The following is a 20,944-nucleotide window of genomic DNA, read 5'->3' as shown; positions in this document are numbered from 1 at the left end:
AATTACAGCAGGAGATAGAAAAGGCATGTCAGAAAGGCAATGTCATGATAATCATTGGAGATTTTAACATGAAATTGGATTGGGAAAACCAGGGCAGTACTACACCTCAAGAGAGAGAATTTATAGAATGTCTAAGGAATGGATTTTTAGAACAGCTTGTTGTTGGGACCACTAGGGCTGTGAGAGGGATCCCCTTCTGGCTGGCTGCTGGCTACCAGTGGAGTTCCACAGGGATCGGTGTTGGGACCTGTGCTTTTTACGATGTATGTCAATGATTTAGACTATGGGATTAATGGATTTGTGGCTAAATTTGCTAATGATATAAAGATAGGTGGAGGAGCGGGTAGTGCTGAGGAAACAGTGAGCCTGTAGAGAGAATTAGATAGTTTAGGGGAATGGACAAAGAAGCTGCAAATTATATACAATGTTGGAAAGTATATGGTCATGCACTTTGGTGGAAGAAATAAACAGGCATTTAGATGCCTCTCCCCATTTAGATGGGGAGAGAATTCAAAATGCAGAGATGCAAAGGGACTTGGGAGTCCTTATGCAGGATACCCTAAAGGTTAACCTCCAGGTTGAGTTGGTGGTGAAGAAAGAGAATGCAATGTTGGCATTTGTTTCTAGAAGTATAGAATATAAGAGCAGGAATGTGATGTTGAGGCTCTATAAGGCACTTGTGAGACCACGGAGTATTGTATGCAGTTTTGGGCTCCTTATTTTCGAAAGGATATACTGACATTGGAGAAGGTTCAGAGGAGATTCACGAGAATGATTCCAGGAATGAAAGGGTTACCTTATGAGGAACGTCTGGCAGCTCTTGGGCTGTATTCCCTGGAGTTCAGGAGAATGGGGGATCTCACAGAAACATTCCAAATGTTAAAAGGCCTGAACAGATTAGATATGGCAAAGTTATTTCCCATGGTAGGGGAGTTTAGGACAAGAGGGCATGACTTCAGGATTGAAGGACGCCCATTTAGAACAGAGATGCGGAGTGATTTCTTTAGCCAGAGGATGGTAAATCTGTGGAATTTATTGCCATGGCGGCTGTGGAGGCCAAGTCATTGGGTGCATTTAAGGCAGAGATAGATAGGTTCTTGATTAGCCAGGGCTTGAAAGGGTATGGGGTGAAGGCAGGGAAGTGGGGATGACTGGAAGAATTGGATCAATGATTGAATGACAATGTAGAGTCAATGGGCCAAATGGCCTACTTCTGCTCCTATATCTTATGGCCTTATCTCTAAAAAGTCTCTCATGTATCTGCCTCTACTATCACCCCAGGCAGCAAATTCCAAGTACCCACTGTAATTTATGGATCTATTCTTTTAGAGCAATGACCCCACTTAGCATTACGTATTGATCTGTTGTCTGCGCACAGCCATTGTCTACGCATGTGCATTGTTCTCTCTCTCTCTCTCTCTCTCTCTCTCTCTCTCTCTCTCTCTCTCTCTTGTGAATACACTAGTTAAAGCCATCTCCCATGTGTGTGCTTTTATTTCATTGATACGTAGTTGCGCAGAGACACAATAAATCAGTGATGAGTACGAACCTGAATGTCAGAGAATATGATGAACTGCACTGACAGATACGAGATGAAACAGCGTGAGTTAAGCAGCACAAGATCACAGACACTAACAAACTGAGTACAGTGCATAGTAACAGTAAAAGATGTGCTAAATTTAAAGTGAAAATAATGTGGCAGTGGCTTCAGTTGGGAAATCGAAAGTTGACTAATTTAATAGTGCTAATAGTGAGTCATATATTGAGAGGGCTGAACTGTACTGTAATGTTAACAATGTGAAGGTGCAAAAGGAAGTCCCTATGCTTCTTAGTTTAATGGGGCCAAGGATGTGTAGTCTCTTATGCAACTTAGCAACCACTTCAAAGCCAGTAAGCAAGACGTTTGAAGAAGCAGTAACTTTACAAGATCACTTGAGCCCTAAACCACTGATAATAGCTGAGAGATTTTTACAAAAGGAGCCAGTCAAAAGATAAAAGCCTTTCTGAATGCATTGCAGAATTGTGCAAACTTCCCCATTACTGTGACCTTAGACTTTCTAAGAGAGAGGCTTGTATAGTCAAAGCACTGAAAAGAGACAACTATCCAAAAGAGACCTAACCTTAGAATGGGTGTTGAACATGTGAATAGTTAAGAGACTATAGCAAAGGATGCAAAGAACTACAGAAAAGGCAGTTAGAATGTGAAATGCTTAAAATATCCCTGAACAGTTCAAAAAACAAAAATGTTATCTATGTAGCAAATCCTCCCATGATGCAAATGACTGTTGGTTCAAGGCAAAAGTGTGCAAGAAGTGTCACAAAGTCAAGTAGAGAAAACGTACAAGACAGACAAACAGCACAACCGAGTGAAAAGTCCCAAACACAAAACTAAGCAAATGCATTAAGTTACCGAATGTAAAACACAACAGTTAGAGCTTTATGTAATGAAAAGTGGAGAGCCAGTGGAGGATTCAGACGTGAATCCAATTAGACTGGCTCTCAATCAAAGTTCTCAGTGTGACCTCAATAGGCAACAGCAGCCCAAAGGATAGCACCAACCAGAAACTGTCACAACTGCTTAAAGTTAATAAGAAGATGTTTGAGGATGAGATTGGTAAACTCAAAGGCATGAAGGACAGAATTGACCTGGATAACACAGCAACACCAAGCGCATCCAGTGCTTACCCATTACGTCCTAAAGTGGATGCTGAACTGCAGAACTTTGGGGCATCTGGAACTCTCTCCAAGGTTAAGTGGAGCAATTGAGCCATGCCCATTGTCCCAGCGATGAAGAAAGGGAAGGCTGGAGTTGTTCATATGTGTGGGATTTTGGTCATACTATAGCGGTGTGCTACACGCAGCACTGAAATAACGACACATAGTCGGTGAGCTGCAGTTGCAAAGAGATTTATTCAAACTTCACAACCTCGCTTTAAAGCCTTCCTGTTCCCGCCCTCCCCAGGCGGGAATGCCATTGGGGGTGCATATTCACAGTCCTGTTCTGCGCGCGGGCTTTTCCCCTTGCTGGTGAAGAAGGCTCGGTGCCCTCTTTGGGACCGGCCTCAATGCCGGCGCGCGCCGCTTTGTGAGCCGGTTCGAGTGCGCTGGGAAGTGGGTCGCCACAATATTACTACCACTGGTTTCAAACATTTTTACAGTGCTGCACCCATTGAACACACTGTTACAGACAGGAGCAAAGTCAGAATGGTCAGAAAGATGTAAAAGTACCCTCAAGGAAACAAAGAAATTAATAACATCTGATGAAATGCTCACATATTATGACCCACTTCTGCCCACCAGATTGACACACAATGTGTCTCCTTATGGCATTGGAGCCATTTGTCACATATTCTGAAAGATGGATATGAGCATCCAATTGCGCTTGCTTCAAGATCACCGATGAGCGCAGAATGCAACTGCACACAGATCGACTGAGAAGCCCTTAGTCTAGTATGGGGAATAAACAAGTTCCTCCACTATCTCTATGGACAAAAGTTTACTCCAGTGACAGATCACAAGCCCCTTGCGTCTACTTTCAATCCCACAAAGAGAATCCCAATGATGACTGCTACCCGGCTAGAACACTGGGCACTATTCCTCGGAGCCCACTCTTATGACACAGAGTTCAAGGGTACCAAACAACACAGCAATGCTGACAGCTTGTCACGTCTTCCACTTGGCAACTGAAGAAGAAAAGTCTTCATACCGTGTTCAAACAGATGTGTCCCACATTGCACTGGTGGACCAGTTGCCGGTAACAAATTCCAAAATATAAGTGGAAACAAGGAATGACCCAACATTGTCAAAGTCTATGAAAGCACCATGCCAGAATGGCTGGCTCATGGTAAACCCTGTTTCCAGAGTTCTCAGTGAGACAAGACCAACTGTTGGTATGTCAAAGAACACTGACGTGAGTATCTTGCGTGGTGGTTCATAGAACCATAGAACACTACAGCACAGTACAGGCCCTTCAGCCCTCCATGTTGTGCTGACCCATATAATCCCTAAAAAAAAGTACTAAACCCACACTATCCCATAACCCTCCATTTTTCTTTCATCCATGTGCCTGTCCAAGAGGCTCTTAAATACCCCTAATGTTTTAGCCTCCACCACCATCCCTGGCAAGTCATTCCAGGCACTCACAACCCTCTGTGTAAAAAACTTACCCCTGATGTCACCCCTAAACTTCCCTCCCTTAATTTTGTACATATGCCCTCTGGTGTTTGCTATTGGTGCCCTGGGAAACAGGTACTGACTATCCCCCCTATCTATGCCTCTCATAATCTTGTGGACCTCTATCAAGTCCCCTCTCATTCTTCTACGCTCCAAAGAGAAAAGTCCCAGCTCTGCTAACCTTGCTTCATATGGCTTATTCTCCAATCCAGGCAACATCCTGGTAAATCTCCTCTGCACCCACTCCATAGCTTCCACATCCTTCCTGTAATGAGGTGACCAGAACTGAACACAATACTCTAAGTGCAGTCTCACCAGAGATTCACTCTAAACTGTGCATCAGAGTGTTAGAAAATCTGCATGAAGGACACTCGGATACAGTCAAGATGAAGAGTTTTACCAAAGCTACATGTGGTGGCTGAGAATAGATAAGCTGATTGAAGACTTGGACAAAAGATGTTTGAGATGACAAAAAAAACAAAATGTACCCCCACAGGCACCAGTACACAATGGGAATGGCCAGCTTCACCATGGCAAAGCATACATATCGACTTTGCTGGGCCATTCATGAAATCCGTCTATATTCCTGATTGTTGTGGATGCTCATTCAAAGTGACCGGAAGCCATAACAATGAAGTCAACCACCTCAGCAAAGACTGTCTCCACCCCGACGACTATCTTATCAGAACAAAGTGTGAGTGACAACAGGCCATGATACATATCTGACAAATTCAGACAGTTCATGAAGGAAAATGGCATCGGACATTTCAAGTCAGCACCTCACCACCCAGCAACAAATGGATATGCTAAAAGGTTTATCCAAACCTTCAAGAAGTCCATTAAGGCAGTGGACAAGGGGGACACTTCTCTACAGCACAAAGTGGCCAACTTCATTCTTGACCATTGGAACTCTGTTCATACAATGACAAACCAAACACCTGCAATTCTGTTCATGAACAAGAATTTGACATCTCTCATAGACCTCCTGAATCCAGATCAACCGATGGAAGTACAGGATAAACAATTCAGCCAGTTGCCGAGTGAAGCAGCAAAGAGCTTTGACGTTGGACAAGAATTCGTAGCACATGATTACTGAGCAGACAAGTGGACACCAATATATATCCATATATAACCATATAACAATTACAGCACAGAAACAGGCCATCTCAGCCCTTCTAGTCCGTGCCGACACTTACACTCACCTAGTCCCACTGGCCCACACTCAGCCCATAACCCTCCATTCCTTTCCTGTCCATATACCGATCCGATTCTACTTTAAATGACAATACTAAACCTGCCTCTACCACTTCTACTGGAAGCTCGTTCCACACAGCTAACACTCTCTGAGTAAAGAAATTCCCCCTCGTGTTACCCTTAAACTTTTGCCCCCTAACTCTCAAATCATGTCCTCTTGTTTGAATCTCCCCTACTCTCAATGGAAAAAGCCTATCCACGTCAACTCGATCTATCTCCTTCATTATTTTAAATACCTCTATTGTCCCCCTCAACCTTCTATGCTCCAAAGAATAAAGACCTAACTTGTTCAGCCTTTCCCTGTATCTTAGGTGCTGAAACCCAGGTAACAATCTAGTAAATCTTCTCTGTACTCTCTCTATTTTGCTGATATCTTTCCTATAATTCAGTGACCAGAACTGTACACAATACTCCAAATTTAGCTTTACCAATGCCTTATACAATTTTAACATTACATCCTAACTCCTATACTCAATGCTCTGATTTATAAAGGCCAGCATACCAAAAGCTTTCTTTACCACCCTATCCACATGAGATTCCACCTTCAGGGAACTATGCACTATTATTCCTAGATCACTCTGTTCAACTGCATTCTTCAATGCCCTACCATTTACCATGTATGTTCTATTTGGAATATTCCTACCAAAATGTAGCACCTCACACTTATCAGCATTAAACTCCATCTGCCATCATTCAGCCCTCTCTTCTAATTGGCCTAAATCTCTCTGCGAGCTTTGAAAACCTACTTCATTATCCACAACGCCACCTACCTTGGTATCATCTGCATACTTACTAATCCAATTTACCACCCCATCATCCAGATCATTAACATATATGACAAACAACATTGGACCCAGTACAGATCCCTGAGGCACACCACTAGTCACCGGCTTCCAACCTGACAAACAGTTATCCACCACTATTCTCTGGCATCTCCCATCCAGCCACTGTTGAATCCATTTTACTACTTCAATATTAATACTTAACGATTGAACCTTTCTAACTAACCTTCTGTGTGGAACCTTGTCAAAGGCCTTACTGAAGTCCATATAGACAACATCTATTGCTTTACCCTCGTCAACATTCCTCGTAACGTCTTCAAAAAAATTCAATAAGATTTGTCAAATATGACCTTTCATGCACAAATCCATGCTGACTATTCCTAATCAGACCCTGTCTATCCAGATAATTATATATACCATCTCTAAGAATACTTTCCATGAATTTACCTACCACTGACGTCAAGCTGACAGGCCTATAATTGCTAGGTTTACTCTTAGAACCCTTTTTAAACAATGGAACCACATGAGCAATATGCCAGTCCTCCGGCACCATCCCCCTTTCTAACGACACCGAGTAGGATAGCTACAAGAACTGGACCGCTGATGTTTACAGCAGATGTTAGAGATCAGACATGGAGATGTCATGTGGACCAGATACTAGATGCCCAATCAAAGAACACACTCGGGCAGACCACATCCAACAAGATGGACACATTACAGTCACTGGACTCACCTCTCAGTAATGATGCCACTGCCAGCAATGTGACACCGGAAACTGAGAACATTTTCTTAGACAAGCCACCTGCCAAACGTGATGCCATAGTCCAAAGGCACTATCCTGAAAGAAACAGAGCACCACACAAAAGACTGAACCGTTTAGAACTGTGAAATTAGTTAGTTATGGACTGTTATTGTGAAAGCATGTTTATTTGGGATATGGGTTATGAAAGGGAAATTGAATGTTTTGTACATATACATTTTATGTTACATTAATCTAAAGGGGGAGGAAGTATAATGTATAGACCTATTTCTTTTAGAGCAATGATTCCTTCCCCCCCCCAATGGCAATACGTATTGATCTGCTGTCTGTGCATGCACCACTGTCTCTCCCCGCGCATTGTTCTCCCTCTCTCTCTCTCTCATTGTAACGTGAATACACCAGTTAATGCCATTTCCCATGTGCATGCTTTTATTTTTTGATATGTAGCTGTGCACAGACACAACACCCCTCATTCTCTGTGCAAAGAATTTGATCCTCAAACCTCCTTTGAATACACCCCCTCTCACCTTAATTACATGCCCCCGGGATTAGACATTTTAACTCTGAGAAAGGAGATACTATCTATATACTCTATCTATGCTTCTCATAATCCTGTAAACTTCTATCAGATCTCCCCTCAGCCTCTGCCGCTCCTGAGAAAACAACCTTAGGTTTGTCCAATCTTTCACTGTATTTTAATGCCAGACCTATTTCCCCATGAGCTCTGGAATTTATTTAAACATGCCTGTTTCAGTAACATTAGAGTAATCTTGTAATTATGTTGTTGATTAAGCATTCTTGTTTGTTTAAAATAATTCATAACCAGTTTTATGTAAAATACATGAATTGCATACGTCATCACACTACCACGTGAAACGTGTGCACCTTGCTTAATGTAAGCTCAAACTACACCTGTACTTTCAGACTCATGTGCGTTTCTTTGAATTAATTTAATATTTTGAAGTTACAAAGCATAACAATACCACTTTTCAGAGAACTGCATTTCCTACCATCTGCAGTAAAGCAACATATATCAGGCCAAGGAAGTTCCAACATCACATCTTTCATCCTGGTTCAAAGATCATTCTTGTTCGTACAACCAGCTTCATTCCTGGTCTGAAATCTCACTGTAAATCTGATTCAGGGTGGTATTTGAATCTAACAATAAAGCTGAGCCAATACAAAGATATTTCGCATTAAATCTTTATAATATGCAGTGAGTGTGGACCTCATTGTGAAGTGGACTGGAATTCAAAGACTGCAAATGAAGCTTAATATCTCAGTCCAATAGATAGCCAGAATCCCACCGTGGTTCCCTTTTGCACATGAGGGCATGTAGCAATACCCTATTTGGTAAGAGAATAGGTGATGGAAAAGATTAAATCTAACGTATAGCTCCAGAGAGACAGCTTGTATTAGATGCCAGGCCTCAGGCAACAAGCATAACATCTGAGGTTTAACAGGAAGCAGGAGAAAAAAAAAAATGACCCAAACCAGTAAAACGCAGCCTGGAGGAAATGGCCACTCATTCTGGGTTGTCAAGAAAAGTGAAAGGTAATTACAAAGGAGCCTATCCTGAAAATCCAGTGCAAGAAGAATACAAAAACAGAAACACGTTTGTAGCCAAGAATGGAAAATATGTTGCATCTTTATTCAAAAGATTCACAACTCATGTAAACCAAAACCTAATCAAGCATTCAAGCCCTGCAGAAAGGGAAACGTTCACTGTCATCCTCATTTGGAGAACCTGAATTGCTGCCCTTTCTGACTTATTTGAGAAGCATTAAAAATGGTGCCTGTTGTTTGCTCTGCAGTGTTGTAACTAGCCTTAACACTCAATCACTAGGGTAAACCTCCATGATAAGGGAGTTGGACTGAGCCAGCAAGCATGGGTTGGAATTATGATGAGGATCTAGTTGCCAGACACACACTTACTGACTGTAGCACAGAGCCCCAGTTCTCTGACGTGGAGCTGGCTGCATTGGTCATCTGAGTGGAGATGGGATGAGAGGGTAAGTAGGGAAAGAGATCTGGATAGAAATCCAGCTGAACACTAAAACAGAGGAGAACACCTTGAAAGCCAGTAGCAGAAATGAAGCAGACAAGAAGTGTATGGGGTGCTGAATAAACTTAATAACATAGCAAAGGTGGTTAATGCCTGTGAAAATATCCCAGATATCCTTCCCAATATGGGGACCCAGGCCTGCTCATGGGTGGTCTAGCCAGTTTTCATGGTAATGATAGAATATTTGTGAAGGCTAACATTCCTTGGCTGGTTATTCCCTGTACTTGCCCATAACAGTTTACTGAGCTGTGAATACAGGCCACAATTTCATTAGGCTTTACTCCTCCTAGCTTTTCATCATTTGGAAAATAACCTGCTCTGAGGTCTAACGCTGATGACCTCAGATCTGCCAGAATTTTAAGTGACTGAATGTTGCTTACAAAGGGTCTTTGCAGAGCAAAGTGATATCTATAGCTCCTTCTGAGCCCAATGGAAAAGCTATCAAGCACCACTGTGGTCAGCTCTGCCATCCAGAGAATGGCTGGACATGGTCAGTGTGTCTGTAATCCTTCTTACAGTGTTTCAGCTGGAACATAGTGTCCAATTATCATTGAATTATGAGAAGGCCTGGCCCCTTGAGCCTCCTCCGTTTAATCTAACTGCAATTTGGGCTGAAGGTTCCTTAGTTCCTTAGGTCCTTAAGGTTGTTATGGTTGGGGGTGATAACGTGGACAAGCTCCCACTACCTATTAAATGCTCCCAATCGTGTGTGCCTCAAAAGGCCTCTGATAACCAGCACCAGTTCTTGGTCTTCACGTGTAGCTTAGATGGAAAACCCAGTGGAACTATCTCTACTGACAGGAGAAGGGGCAAAGGCGGGTTACTGGTGCCTTAAAACAAGTCGCTTCTGGCAGATGAGACTCATCAACCATGGTTGGCAGCTCATCTAGGAGAAGGAAAATTCTGATCTCAAACTTCCACTGCCTTGCGGCTATACCCACTGACCCTGAGAGAAATATCTGGAGCTGGAGTCCCTAAGGTGGTGCTACATTGAGTTCAATGCTGATTGGCAACTCCTGTGATGCCACTGGTACCAAACTGTATCAGTCTTTGACATTGCTTTGGGTCCATCAGATGTGTGGAGAGGGGGAGCTTGCTCTCCATATTGTGTGCCCAGGCTTGCATACCTTGATAGCTAGGACACAATATCATGGTCTACTCTGACTGATGGAGGTGTCAGCAGCAGCAGCTCGACTCAGCACCTTGGACTTTGCCTTCCCATCCACCCTTGAAATTTTTTCACTCCCTTTCTTATCAAGAATCTATCTCTCTCTCTTAAATATATTCAGAGACTGCTCCCATCACCATTGAAGAAGAAACCAAAAGAATCAATGGTAAAAGAAAATAGGCTCATCATTATTTTAAGGGGTGATCTCTTATTCTCAAATGGTGATTCCTGGTTCTAGATAGTCCACAAGAGGAAACTTCCTTCCTCTCTGTACCCATGGCATCAAACAGTTCGGGATCCTGTCAGGACTATAACATGGGGTCGGCATGGTAACATGGCAGTTCACAAAATGCTATTACAGTGCCAGTGAGCTGTGTTTAATTCCTTTGCTGTCTGAAAGGAGTTTGCACGTTCTTCCCATGACCATGTGGGTTTCCTTCAGGTGCTCCAGTTTCCTCCCACATTTCCAAGTCGCACTGATTAGTCGATTAGCTGTTCACATGGGTGTAATTGGTTCATTAGACCAGAAGGGCCTGTAAAATAAATGAATAACTTCAAGTATTTATCCTGGACCCAACACTAAGGCAATTAAAAAAAATATGGCAGTGGACTTACTTTGTTAGGAGCCTGACAAGATTTGCACTTCACAGAGTCACAGAGAAATACTTCACAGAAACAGGCCCTTCAGACAAACTACTCCATGCCAAAACCAGTTAAAGTATGTCATGAAAGGCATTTGCAAGTTTCTCTCGATGTATGTTTAGGAGCATTGCGAGTGGGTGCAATGCAGCCTGGGATGGAGACACTAATGGACAGGATCACCAGAGGGTGCAGCAGGTTGAAGACTCAGCCAACCCCAGCATGGGCAAAGATGTCCGAATGAGGACATCTTCAAAAGAAAATATCTCAAGAAGGTGGCATCTATCACTAAGAACCCCATCATCCAGATCATGCACTCTTCTCATTTCTACCATTTGGGAGGAGGTACAGGAGCTGAAGACTCACACTCAGTGATCTCGGGAGAGCTTGGCTCCACCATCAGATTTCTGATTAGTCCATGAACCCATAAATAGTATCTCATTATTACTTTTTTTCATTGAGATACAACACAGACCTTCAAGAGGCACTACCCAGCATCTCCTGATTTATACCTAGCCTAATCACGGGACAGTTTAGAATGACCAATTAACCTACCAACTAATATGTCTTTGGACTGCGGGAGGAAACTGGAGCACCCGGAGGAAACCCACATGGTCACGGGAGGAACGTACAAACTTCTTACAGGCAGCGGCAGGAATTGAACCCATGTTGCCAGTACTGTAAAGCGTTGTGCTAACCACTATGCTACCGTGCCGTCCTATTTTTGCACTCTTTATTTTGCAAATTTTGTAATAATTTTACATATTTTCACTGAACTATTGCTGTGAGATGACAAATTTCACATTGGATAACAAACCTGATTCTATTTCTGAGTCTGAGTTGGGAAGGATTCCAATTTGAGCACTGAAATAAGATATCAATTGATAACGTTCTTGAATCTGGCTTCAGCTTCAAGAACCCCTTTCAAACACTTGAGCACAAGCAACCAGTACAGTTCAGAATCAGGTTTATTATCACCGGCATGTGTCGTGAGATTTGTTAACTCAGTTCTGAAGGAGTGCTTTCCTGCCAGAGGAGACATTTCAAATGCAATATTAAAGTTTGGTCTCTTAGAAGGATGCAATAGATTCTTGTCAATATTTCAAGAGATTAAGCTGTTATCCAGATCAATATTCATCTCTTAGCTGACAATTTTTAAAAAATATCTGGCCATTATCATATTGTTACTTGGAGTTTATGGTGCCCTGACTGACTGTTGCATTTCCAACATCACAACAGCAATTACACTTCAAAAATGTTTTACTGGTTACAAATCTATTTGGGATCTTGTAAAAGCTGCTTTATTAGATGTTCTTCATTCAATATGGAAACTCTGGAGAGTCTGGAGTAGGTCTCCTAAGAGCAGGAAGACTTCAGAGGAGGTTTAATAGAGTGATTAAACGTAGTGAATGGTTTTTATAGAATAAATAAGGAGAAATAGTTTCCTGTGGCAGAAGTTTCAGTAACTAGAGGAGACAGATTTAAGGTGATTTGAAAACATATCAGTAACGACATGAGGAAACAATTTTTCACAAGCAAATTGCTGTGATATGGAATGCAATGCCGAACAGAGATTTCAGAAATAGCATTCAACAAAGGATGAATAAAGATTTGAAGGTGAAAGTTTAACATGGCTGTCGGAGAGAAGAGTTGCGTGATATGAATTAAATGACTCAACCGAGAAAGCTCATACAGACACGACAGGGCCAAACTGCCCTCGTTGTGTGTAATATTCCATTACATGCTCCTTAAAGTGCCTCAATGCACAGAGGGATTCCTTCTTGGCTAGGTTGCGGACATATGGAAGAATTTTCCAAGATAGGGCCTCCTGGACAGAACCCTTTGCTTCCCTCTGATGCTGCGGCCTTTTCTAGCAGACCGACTGGGTCTCTTCCTGCTTTATGTCATATCAGAGCAGTCCTCAAACCACTCCATTCATCCATTCCTTTCATCACGCATAAGGCTCTCAGACAGCAAGTACATCTTCTTTTACCTGCATTGCCAATAATGTCAAACTCACTTAGCTCCAATTCAGATACTAATAGACATGAAAATCATGGGCAGGCCTTTTATAAGAATCAGAATCAGATTTATTATCACTGACATCAATCATGGAATCTGCTATCTTCTGGCAGCGGCATTGTGAAATTCATTAAAAAAAATTACTATGAATTACAATAAAAAATAACTAGTGCAAGAGAGGAATCTCAAGGTAGTTTTGATGGGTCCTGGATCATTCATAAATCTGATGGCAGAAGGGAAGAAGCTATTCCCAAATTATTGAGTGTGATAATGAGAAGAAGACATGCCCCAAGTGGTGAGAGTCCTTAATAATGGATACCGCCTTCGTGAGGCAACGTCTTTTGAAGGTGTCCTCAATTAGCTTGTGCCCATGTTGGAAATGGCTGAGTCTATAACTATCTGCAGCCTCTTTCAATCCTATGCATTGGAGCCTCCAACCAGTCAGAATGGACACCACCGTACATCTGTAGTAATTTGCTACAGTCTTTAGTGACATATCAAATGACCTCAAACTAAACTCCAGGTGTCCTCTGTGAGGTGAATGATGTCACTATCTGTAAGACCATAACATTAGGGCAGAATTAGGCCATTTGGCCCATCGTGTCTGTCCCACCACTTCATCATTTTCCTCCCGGCCCCAATCCCCTATCTTACCCCCGTCTCCCTTCATGCCCAGACTAATCAAGATTCTATAAACCTCTGCCTTAAATATTCATAAAGATTTGTCTCCTCAGGGGCCTGTGGCAATGAATTCCACTAATTCACCACTCTCTGGCTAAACTCCTCATCTCCATTCTAAAAGGACACCCCTCTATTCTGAGGCTGTATCCTCTTGTTGTAGAGCCTCCCACCATAGGAAACATCCTCTCCACGTCCACTCTATCCATCTGTTACCATTGGATAGGTTTCAATTAGGTCACCTGTCGGTCTTCTGAATTCTAGTGAATACAGACCCAGAGACATCAAACACTCTTTTTATAACAAGTGATTCAATCCTGGAATCATTTTTGTGAATGTCCATTGAACCCTCTCCAGTTTCAGCAAATCTTTTCTAAGATAAGGGATCCAAAACTGCTCACAATACTCCAAGTGAGGCCTCACCAGTGCTTTATAAAGTCTCAACATTACATCCATGATTTTATATCCCAGTCCTCTTGAAATGAATACTAACTTCGCACAGCCTCAACCTGCAAATTAACCTTTAGGAAATCTTGCACAAGGACTCCCAAGTCCCTTTGCACCTCAGTTTTCAGTACTTCCTCTCCACTTAGAAAACAGTCAACCCTTTCATTTCTTCTACCATACACTTCCTGACACTGTATTCCATCTGACACTTCTTTGTCCATTCCCCTAATTTAAGTCCTTCTGTAGCCTCTCTGTTTCCTCAGAACTACCTGCCACTTCGCCTATCTTTGTATTATCTGCAAACTTTGCAACAAACCCATCAATTCCATCATCCAAAACATTGACATGTAACGTAAAAAGATTCAATCCCAACACAGACCCCAGTGGAACACCTCTAGTCACTGGCGGCCAAATAGAAAAGGCTTCCTTTATTCCCGCTCTTTGCTTCTTGCAAATCATCCACTACTTTATCCATGCTAGAATCTTTCCTATAGCACTGTGTAGGCTCATTTATACTTTGTAATAGCATGGAATATCTTGAAATACCATGTTACATGCAGTAGTTGTTAAGCAGCATCATGTGTGGCACCTTGTCAAAGGTTTTCTGAAAATCCAAATACACAACATCAAACAATTCTCCTTTGTCTATCTTGCTTGTTACTTCTTCAAAGAATAAGGCAGATGAACATGTAGCACAGTTAGACTTCTTATACCTGCTCTACTATATTAAGTAATTTTATAAGAAATAAGAGTCACATTAAAACTGGAGCAAATCAGCAACTCTAGACTGTTGGTATCATTGAGGCCATTGCATAACTGAAACAAAGAGACCTCAAATTCTATTGTTGTCTGACGTCTTTACACCGTGCATTGTGGCACTGATGAATCCTCAATGGAGATGTGCAGCAGTGGATTGTGGATCAATGTGATGGAACAAAGAGAGCTGATCGTTATCAGTGAGTCCTAGACATTGTATCCACACATGCTAAGGCAGGTTAAACAAATACAGTTGGATAGGTCGTGCTTGTTTTTCCTTCAGCGAAGAAAACCAAGAGGTGACCCGATAGAAGTATACTGTTAAAGATAAAAGAAATGGGACACTATCTTAAAGTGTTGAAAGCACAGGCGAGGCTGCATTTGGAGTATTGTACACAGTTCTGGCTGACTGCCTAAAGGAATGCTATCAGTATGCTTGAGAGAGTGTGGTGAAAATTTACAAGGATATTGCTTGAGGACCTGAGTTATAGGGAAAGATTGAATAGGGCTGGACTTTATTCCCTAGAGCACAGGAGATTGAGGGGAAATCTTATTGAAGTATACAAACTTATGGATAGGGTGAATTCACGCAGGCCTTTTCCCTTCAGTTTGGGTGAGACTGGGAATAGAAGTCATAGGTTTAGTGTGAAAGCTGAAATATTTAAGAAGAATCTGAGGGAAACCATTTCACTCAGAGGGAAGTGCGATTGTGGAATGAGCTGCCGTCAAAAGTGGTAGATGGCATTCAATTGTAACATTTGAGAGGCATTTAGGTAGGTACATGGATGGGAGGGATTTGGAGGGATATGATCGGTGTGCAGGTCGATGAGACTAGGCAGATGATAAGGTTGGTATGGACTAGGTAGGCCGAATAAGGAATATGGTCAAAATCTTTTTCCTGTGGTAGGTATTAAAAACAAGAGGAACACGTACAACACGCTGGAGGAACTCAGCAGGTCAGACAGCATCCGTGGAAACGAGCAGTCAATGTTTCCACGGATGCTGTCCGACCTGCTGATTTCCTCCAGCCTGTTGTACGTGTTGCTTCGGCAGTGCACTTTGTGTTTGTAAAACAAGAGGAATGTGTTTAAAAAGGGGCCTGATGGGTATGTTTTCTTTGTGCAGAGTGGTTAGTATCTGATACTCTTTGTAAAAGGAAGTGTTGGAATCAGATACACTCAAGAGATTTATGATGTGCTGAGGCAGGTATGTAAACAGGCAAGACACATATGGATGCAGTTCTAATGCAGGTAAATGGAATTAGTGCACATGATAAAATTTCAGTAGGACATGTTGGATCAAAGTGCTGTATAACTCTATGAGTTGCAATGCTCCTCATTAAAAGCAAAATAGTATTGGAAGTATTGTAAGCCCAAGTTACTATCCAGATATCAAGTTCTCATCATCGGTGAGTCTGAGGAGTGATATAAAAGGTCGAAGACGGAATTCCGGGAGTTGAAGCCTAATTGTTCAAGGCCTCTGGATGCACATATCCGGAAGTCAGGATCCCAATGTGAGGCTGGGCCAGGCACGGGAAGTTGGAAGTCCAGAGCTTGCCTCTCCTGGGTTCAAGACCTGTCTGTGTGTGTGAGTTGGTAGAAAGGGGGCTTGTTTCACTTGGTTCCTTGGTTTTGTGGCTGCTGCTTGTGTTGCTCTGCAGAGCATTCTACGCTGGCGCCAGAATGTGTGGTGATCTTGCGGACAGCCCCCAGTACATCCTTACAGTTAGATTACATTCATTGTTAACACAAACAATGCATTTTATTGTGCATTTCGATTACATGTGATAAATAAGTGAATCTGAATATGTAAAAAAATTGAAAATGTTTTAAGCATGCAGCAAGTACTTCTGTGAAAAGTGTTTGTAATTTTAGGTCAACAGCTTCATCAGAATAAACCCTAAATCCTCTTTCTCCCTCCTCAAACGCTACCTGATCTGCGGAGCTATTTCCAGTATTTTTGGTCATTGCTCACCGATTAATCCACATGAACACTGGTCAAGTGGGAGTATTGCCGAAGTGCTGGTGATTCATAATATCCATGGATATGCACCCTGAAGTAACAGCCCACTGAAAAGGTAGAGGAATGAACTGAAAGGAAGCATTAGCATCAAGATTTCTGCACCGACGTGTGCAATCTCAGCAGTGAATTGAAATGATTTATAATTAATTCAGAATCCCTTCGCTGCCATAGTTGTGCTGTGATGTTTGTTCCTAAGGACAATATCTAGCCTTGTTGAACCCACTCTGATCCACCCATCTAGCCTTATAATTCATCTGCTCTATAAAATAATCAGAACTTTCTATTTCTCAAAGAGAAACAATAAGCTAATGTGTGTGAGACTGAAAATAAAGTCACTTAATTACTTAGAGATGTAGCACTTCCTGCTCAATGAATTTACACTGCCCAATTATAGCCATGTGACTAGTTAACCTACTAACCAGTACGTCTTTGGAATGCGGAAGAAAACTGGAGCACTCAGAGGATACCCATGTGGTCACGTGGAGGAGATTAAAAAAGCGCCTTACTAGCTGTGGCGGAATTGAATGCAGCTTGCTGGCACTAGAATAACATTGTGCTAACCACTACACTAACATGCCAAGCCTATATAAATGCAAAGGATTGTTAAGAAGGAACAGTTATATTAGACAGAGTAATCAGCAAACACAAGCATAAACATATGGGCCTTTCTCCTAACCCAATGCGTTCAGATCGTTCAAGGTGGTGACGATTCTCAGAATCAGATTCATTATCGCTGCCTTATAAAATATAAAATTTGCCATTTTGTGGCAGAAGCACAGTGCAAAGACATAAAATTACTATAAACTACAAAATAAATAAATAGTGCAAAACATAAGGATAAGAAAGTAATGTTCATGGTTCATGGACTATTCAGCAATTGGATGGGAGAGGAGAAGAGGTTGTTTCTAAGTGACTGACGGTAGGTCAAGATTCTCTGAATCGAATCCCACCCCAATAGTAATAACGAAAAGGGGGCAGGTGACAGGCAGTCAGAGTTCTTAGTAATGGATGCGCCTTCTTAAGACGCTACCATGTGAAGTCCTGAGAGAATATCAGCAGCTTTCATGATAACTCCTAGCCACTGACTTGTTATTGCATATTAAAACTATTTATTTAGAGCATGGATCAGTATCTTTCCAGCCCAATGAGACGCACCACTGCCCAACAGGCCTCTATTTTTAACCCTAGCCTAATCATCATCATTATGTTCCCTGTCGTATCACATGGGCTATTATGGTCTTCCATCTGTCTTCAACCTCTTTAAAACTTTTGCCAGTCCATTCCTTGATGTAACTCATGAACGTCATGGGCTGCAGTCCACGACTTTTTTGTCCAACAGTTTTTCCCGTCACTGCAAGATGCTCGAGCTTCTCTTTCCTTGGTACGTTTCCCAGAAATTCCGGCTGCCATTTCCTGATTGATGACATCAGCTCTCCTCTTATTCCAGCCTAATCACAGGACAATTTACAGTGACCAATTAACCTGCTAATCAATACGTCTTTATGAATAATGACAACCGGAGAGAGCTGAGACCATACCTGGCCACAATGGAATATAGACACACAGTCAATCCTAAGCATGTGGATACAATGACCTTTCTTCAGCTATCATGCATCATCCTGAAAACAGACTACAGGGAGTTAGGAAGGAAGTTGAGAAGCAGGACCTCAAAGGTAGTAATCTCTGGATTACTGCCTGTGTCACGTGACAGTGACTATACGAATAGAGTGAGGTGGAAGATATACTGTATGCGTGGATGAGGGATTGGAGCAAGGAGCAGGGATTCAGATTTCTGGTACATTGGGGTAGGTGTGACCTGTACAAAAAGGACAGGTTGCATTTGAATCTGACGGGGACCAATATCCTGGCAGGGTCGTTTACTATGGCTATTGGTGAGAGTTTAAACTAGAATCGATGGGAACCAAAATGAAGAGACAGAGGAAGAGGTGGTTGGTTCACAAATAGAGAAAGCTTGTAGACAATTTGAGAGGGAGGATAAGCAGGTGATAAAGAAGGGATGAGCTCAGATTGATGGTTTGAGATGTGTCTATTTTAATGCAAGAAGCATCATGAACAAAGCAGATGAGCTTAAAGCGTGGATCAGTACTTGGAGCTATGATGCTGTGGCCATTACAGAGACTTGGATGACTCAGGGGCAGGAATGGCGACTTAGAATGCCGGGTTTTAGATGTTTCAGAAAGGACAGGGAGGGAGACAAAAGAGATGGGGAGTGGCACTGCTGATCAGTGATAGTGTCACGGCTGCAGAAATAGAGGAGCAGATAGGGAGACAGATTCTGGAAGGGTGTAATAATAACAGAGCTGTTGTGGCAGGAAATTTTAATTTCCTCAATATCGATTGGCATCTCCCTAGAGCAAGGGGTTTAGATGGGGTGGAGTTTGTTTGGTGTGTTCAGGAAGGTTTCCTGACGCAATATGTAGATAAGCTTACAAGAGGAGAAGCTGTACTTGATCTGGTATTGGGAAATGAACCTGGTCAGGTGTCAGGTCTCTTGGTGGGAGAGTATTTTGGAGATAGTTATCACTATTCTACTTCCTTTACCATAGCATTGGGTGTGGATAGGAACAGACAAGTTAGGTAAGTGTTTAATTGGAGTAAGGGGAAATATGAAGCTATCAGGCAGAAACTTGGAAGCATAAATTGTGAACAGATGTTCTCAGGGAAATGTAAGGCAGAAATGTCACAAATATTCAGAGGATATTTGCATGGCATTCTGCATAGGTACGTTCCAATGAAACAGTGAAAGGAGGTTAAGGTACAAGAACCATGGTGTACAAAGGCTGTTGAAAATCTAGTCAAGGAGAAAAGAAAAGCTGACGAAAGGTTCAAAAAGCTAGGTAATGATAGAGATCTAGAAGATTATAAGGCTAGCAGGAAGGAGCTTAAGAATTAAATTAGGAGAGCCAGAGGGGCCATGAGAAGGCCTTGGTGGACAGGATTAAGGAAAACCCCAAAGCATTCTACAAGTATGTGAAGAGCAAGAGGATAAGACATAAGAGAATAGGACTAATCAAATTTGACAGTGGAAAAATGTGTATTGAACTGGAGGAGATAGCTGAGGTACTGAACGAATACTTCAGTATTCACTACGGAAAAGGGTCTTGGCGATTCTAGGGATGACTTACAGTGGATTGAAAAGCTTGAGCATTTAGATATTAAGAAAGAGGATGTGCTGGAGCTTTTGGAAAGCATCAACTTAGATAGGTCTCCGGGACTGGACGAGATGTACCCCAGGCTAATGTGGGAGGTGAGGGGGGAGATTGCTGAGTTTCTGGCAATGATCTTTGCATCATCAATGGGGATGGGGGAGGTTCCAGAGGATTGAAGAGTTGCAGATGTTGTTCCCTTATTCAAGAAAGGGAGTAGAGATAGCCCATGAAATTATAGACCAGTGAGTCTTACTTCAGTGGTTGGTAAACTGATGGAGAAGATCCTGAGAGGCAGGATTTATGAACATTTGGAGAGGCATAATATGATTAGAAATAGTCAGCATGGCTTTGTCAAAGGCAAGTCGTGTCTTACGAGCCTGATTGAATTTTTTGAGGATGTGACCAAACACATAGATGAAGGTAGAGCAGTAGATGTAGTGTATATGGATTTTAGCAAGACATTTGATAAGGTACCTCATGCAAGGCTTACTGAGAAAGTAAGGAGGGATGGGATCCAAGGGGACCTTACTTTGTGGATCCAGAATTGGCTTGCCCACTGAAGGCAAAGACTGGTTGTAGATGGGTCATATTCTGCATGGAGTTCAGTGACCAGTGGTGTGCCTCAGGGATCTGCTTTGGGACCCCTACTCTACGTGATTTTTATAAATGACCTGGATGAGGAAGTGGAGGGATGGGTTAGTAAATTGTCTGGTGACACAAAGGTGGGAGTTGTTGTGGATACTGAGGAAGGCTGTTAGAGGTTACAGCAGGACATCGATAGGGTGCAAAACAGGGCAGAGAAGAGGCAGATGGAGTTCAACCCAGATAAGTGTGAGGTGGTTCATTCTGGTAGGTCAAATATGATGGCAGAGTATTGCATTAATGGTAAGACTCTTGGCAGTGTGGAGGATCACAGGGATCTTGGGGTCTGAGTCCATAGGACACTCAAAGCCGCTGTGCATGTTGCCTCTGTGGTTAAGAAGGCATGCGGTGTATTGGCCATCATCA

The sequence above is a fragment of the Hypanus sabinus genome, chromosome 2, assembly GCF_030144855.1.
Source record: "Hypanus sabinus isolate sHypSab1 chromosome 2, sHypSab1.hap1, whole genome shotgun sequence".
NCBI lineage: Eukaryota > Metazoa > Chordata > Chondrichthyes > Myliobatiformes > Dasyatidae > Hypanus > Hypanus sabinus.
This window is presented reverse-complemented; position numbering follows the sequence as displayed.